This window comes from Anomalospiza imberbis, unplaced genomic scaffold (genome assembly GCF_031753505.1).
Source record: "Anomalospiza imberbis isolate Cuckoo-Finch-1a 21T00152 unplaced genomic scaffold, ASM3175350v1 scaffold_142, whole genome shotgun sequence".
NCBI lineage: Eukaryota > Metazoa > Chordata > Aves > Passeriformes > Viduidae > Anomalospiza > Anomalospiza imberbis.
In genome coordinates, this window is record NW_027099777.1 from 47,501 (window position 1) to 52,500 (window position 5,000).

A 5,000-nucleotide genomic window follows, 5' to 3' on the forward strand; every position below is an offset into this window, starting at 1 on the left:
GGACACCTTGGCAAACTGGCGGGGCCACGCGGCCGTCACACAGCCAGGGACGGTCAAGACGCCCTCCCCCCGGCAGCGGGAGGGGCGACACCTCGCCTGCGACGGGAAGCGAAGCGGAAAGGAGACCGCCCGGCCCGAGCACCGGACCCCGCCGTAGGCTTCCCCATGACAGAGAAGCCCCGGAAGAGCCCGGCCGGCCGGGGGCCCTCTCCGACGCGACCCGAAAAGCCACATCGATCGGACAAGGAGGCGGCGGCTGCGGAGAAGAGGAGGGCAAAGCAGCCGCCGAAACGCTGACCAGGGCCCCGACGGCCACGCCGGCCCTGGGACAGCCGCCCGAGGATCGGGCGCGGCAGAGGAGCGTAAGGAGGGGGGGGGGGTGCCGCCACCCGCCCGCGGACAACACTTCTCTCGGCCAGGCAACGGCGGGGCGGGACCGCCGGGCTAGGGGCGAGCTTCACCCTTTCGCCCGGGGAACCCACCCGAGCGTTCGAGAAAGGTGCCGCCGACCGTGCCCCACGGGCCACCGGCTTTCGCCCGCCTCGCGGCGGTCGGCTCTCCCTCCGGGAAAAAAAAAAAAAAAACAAGCCGGGGGACGGCACAACAAAAAGGCACATGGCGCGCGCCACACAAGGACACCCGTGCTAGCCACGGGGGCCGCGGGCCCGGGGCGGGGTGGGGCGAGGCACGCACCTCTCACCCCCCCCCCGCCCAACCCCACCGGCGTTCTCGCTCTCTCTCTCTCGCCTGCACGCCTTCGCTTTTCGTGGGCCCGCGCGCCTTCCTCGCGCGCTTCTCGGTGCCGCGGCTTAGGGCCGCGAGAGAAAAAAAAGCGACGGAGGCCTGGCGGGCGGCCCCCACACCGCCCGCAAGTCGGCACGTCCGAACAAAAAAAAAAAAAGGCAACGGACCCGGCTGGCACAACCCGCCCCCCCGCCCCTGCACCGGCGGTAAACGGCTCGATCCTCACAGGACCGAGGAAGGGCGAGGCGCCGCCGCCTCGCCCGCGACAACGCTCCGGGGGGGCTCTGGGTCGGCTTCCGGTCCGTGCTAGGGCGGCCGGCCACCGCGGCCGGCCTCCGCCCCTGAAAAAACTCGCCCGCGACGCGGGTCCCCGGCTTAAGGCCGAGGAAGGGGGACGACTTCAACAACGCGCGCTGGTGGGGCGCGGGGTGCCGCCACCCCGGCTCCACAGCTCATCGGGCGACCGCCGTCACCGAGTCCCTCAAGCGAGGCAGCGACGCCGAGGCCGGGCCGCGCGCCCCGCCGCACGGGCCCCCGCCACCCTTCCGACACGGACACGCTGGCACAACCAGGTCGGGAAGCAGGGGAACGGGACGCCGCCACCTCGGCGGGCCCGCGCGCGCCGCGCTCGGGGCTCTCAGGCGAGGGCCGGGAAAAGCCCCGGCCGCGTCCACCCGCGGCTGCCGCCCACCGCACCGGAGCGACAGCCCGAAAGCGCGCCCGCCGAGCGGGGCGCGCCCCGGCTTAAGGCCGGGCAGGAAAGGGGCGAGGCGCCGCCGCCTCGCCCGCCAGCAATCCCCAGGGGGGGCGCCCCCCCTTCGCCAAGCCGGCCACAGCCGGGCCGAAGCGGGACACGGCCCACGAAATCGATGGCCGCGGCCGACGGGCAGCTCGCAGCTCGTACTCGGTCTCTCTCGGCTTCTCTCCCTCTTTTTTTCCCTTCTCGCTTTATTTCTCCTCTTTCTCGCTAGCTCTCTCTCGCCTCTCGAACCGTACACCCCGTTTCCCTGGGCCAGACGGGCGGACCGGGACGACGCCACGGGGCTCGTCCCGCGTCAGCGGCACTCGCCTCGCTCGGAGGACTGCGCACGGGGGCCCCCGGCCTCCCTCGCCGCTTCGGTCACAGGCACGGGACGAGCCTGCGGGGAGACGGCCCGTCACCTCGCTCCCATAGTACGGACAGACGAGTCCCAGGCCGCAGACGCCTCCAAGAGGACCGATGGAAAGCGACCGGGAAGGTGCGCCGCCGCAGGCCGGCCCCTGCGATGACGTAGCCGGAGGCAGCTGAAAACAGCGACCCCTTGGTGAACTTCCGGAGCCGGCCGCGACAACAGGTCTACCCGGCCGCGACAACAGGTCTACCCGGCCGCTGCCGGAAATCGCCTAAGTCCCTCCGGAGCGAGGTAGACCTGTTGTCCGCCGTCCACCGCCCGCCGCCCGGGCGCCGCGCCGGGCCCGGCGGCCCCGGAGCCGGGGTAGACCTGTTGTCCCCGGGGTAGACCTGCTGTCCGCGGGGTAGACCTGCTGTCCCCGGGGTAGACCTGCTGTCCGCGGGGTAGACCTGCTGTCCCCGGGGTAGACCTGCTGTCCGCGGGGTAGACCTGCTGTCCGCGGGGTAGACCTGCTGTCCCCGGGGTAGACCTGCTGTCCGCGGGGTAGACCTGCTGTCCGCGGGGTAGACCTGCTGTCCGCGGGGTAGACCTGCTGTCCGCGGGGTAGACCGGTTGTCCGCGGGGTAGACCTGCTGTCCGCGGGGTAGACCTGCTGTCCGCGGGGTAGACCGGTTGTCCGCGGGGTAGACCTGCTGTCCGCGGGGTAGACCTGCTGTCCGCGGGGTAGACCTGCTGTCCGCGGGGTAGACCTGCTGTCCGCGGGGTAGACCGGTTGTCCGCGGGGTAGACCTGCTGTCCGCGGGGTAGACCTGCTGTCCGCGGGGTAGACCCGCTGTCCGCGGGGTAGACCTGCTGTCCCCGGGGCAGACCCGCTGTCCCCGGGGCAGACCTGCTGTCCCCGGGGTAGACCTGTTGTCCGCCGCCCACCGCCCGCCGCCCGGGCGCCGCGCCGAGCCCGGCGGCCCCGGAGCCGGGCTAGACCTGCTGTCCGCCGCCCGGTTTTGGGGTTTTGGGGGTTTATTCCTTCCCGCCCCCCCCCCCGCCCCAATCCCGTTTCTTTTCTCCTTTCTTTGAAAGAACGACTCTCCTATTTGTTTGGTACAAGAAGAAACTCGTCCGGAAGAGAAATTTTCTTGGCAAATCTTATTTCGTTTTTCTCTAGTATCCAGAGCACCCCCAGACCGAGCTGACGGGCCGCCTGCGCCCTGTGCAAGCGGGAAAGCGGGCGGCCGCTTTTGGGCCGGTTCTTTCACGGTCCGCAGAGACCCTCCAGGCCCGGCAGGGGTCTGGGGGGCCCCGGGGGCTCGGAGCCGAGGCGCCCGGGGCCGGGACGAAGCCGCCGGCCCCTGGCCCTCGTTCCCACAGACAGAGAGAGAGAGAGAGAGAGAGAGACAGACACAGTGACACACACGCCCACTCCACACACTCGCACTCCGCCGCCACCCCCTCGGACACCGCACCCACCACCCGCGCCGCTCCCTCCCTCCCGGATGCGCGGGCCGCCCGCCTTACACGAGCTTGCAGGCCGGGACAGGGCCAGGCGGGGGGGGGGCATCGGTTGGAGGAACACAGGTCTACCCCGGCACGCGGCGGCCGGAGGCTAAGTCGGAGCCGAGATACCAGGTCTACGAAGGGGCCGGGCGAAGGTAAGCCACGACGGGGCCGAGACAACAGGTCTACCCACGGTCCCGGAGCCGGGAGACCGAGGCCGGCCGGGCACAACAGGTCTAGCCACGGTCCCGGCGCCCGGAGGCCGAGGCCGGCCGGGCACAACAGGTCTAGCCACGGTCCCGGCGCCCGGAGGCCGAGGCCGGCCGGGGGCAACAGGTCTACCCACGGTCCCGGCGCCCGGAGGCCGAGGCCCGCCGGGGACAACAGGTCTAGCCACGGTCCCGGCGGCCGGAGGCCGAGGCCGGCCGGGGAGCACAGGTCTACCCACGGTCCGGTCGGCCGGAGGCCGAGGCCGGCCGGGGAGAACAGGTCTACCCACGGTCCCGGAGACCGAGGCCGTCCGGGGAGAACAGGTCTACCCACGGTCCGGTCGGCCGGGGACATCAGGTCTACCCACGGTCCCGGAGACCGAGGCCGGCCGGGTACAACAGGTCTACCCACGGTCCGGTCGGCCGGGGACAACAGGTCTACCCACGACCTGGTCGGCCGGGGACATCAGGTCTACCCACGGTCCCGGAGACCGAGGCCGGCCGGGGACAACAGGTCTACCCACGGTCCGGTCGGCCGGGGAGAACAGGTCTACCCACGGTCCGGTCGCCCGGGGAGAACAGGTCTACCCACGGTCCGGTCGGCCGGGGACAACAGGTCTACCCACGGTCCCGGAGACCAAGGCCGGCCGGGGACAACAGGTCTACCCACGACCTGGTCGGCCGGGGACAACAGGTCTACCTACGACATGGTCGGCCGGGGACAACAGGTCTACCCACGGTCCGGTCGGCCGGGGACAACAGGTCTACCCACGGTCCCGGAGACCAAGGCCGGCCGGGGACAACAGGTCTACCCACGACCCGGTCGGCCGGGGACATCAGGTCTACCCACGGTCCCGGAGACCAAGGCCGGCCGGGGACAACAGGTCTACCCACGGTCCGGTCGGCCGGGGACAACAGGTCTACCCACGGTCCCGGAGACCAAGGCCGGCCGGGGACAACAGGTCTACCCACGACCTGGTCGGCCGGGGACAACAGGTCTACCCACGACATGGTCGGCCGGGGACAACAGGTCTACCTACGACATGGTCGGCCGGGGACATCAGGTCTACCCACGACCTGGTCGGCCGGGCACAACAGGTCTAGCCACGGTCCCGGCGCCCGGAGGCCGAGGCCGGCCGGGGGCAACAGGTCTACCCACGGTCCCGGCGCCCGGAGGCCGAGGCCCGCCGGGGACAACAGGTCTAGCCACGGTCCCGGCGGCCGGAGGCCGAGGCCGGCCGGGGAGCACAGGTCTACCCACGGTCCGGTCGGCCGGAGGCCGAGGCCGGCCGGGGAGAACAGGTCTACCCACGGTCCCGGAGACCGAGGCCGTCCGGGGAGAACAGGTCTACCCACGGTCCGGTCGGCCGGGGACATCAGGTCTACCCACGGTCCCGGAGACCGAGGCCGGCCGGGTACAACAGGTCTACCCACGGTCCGGTCG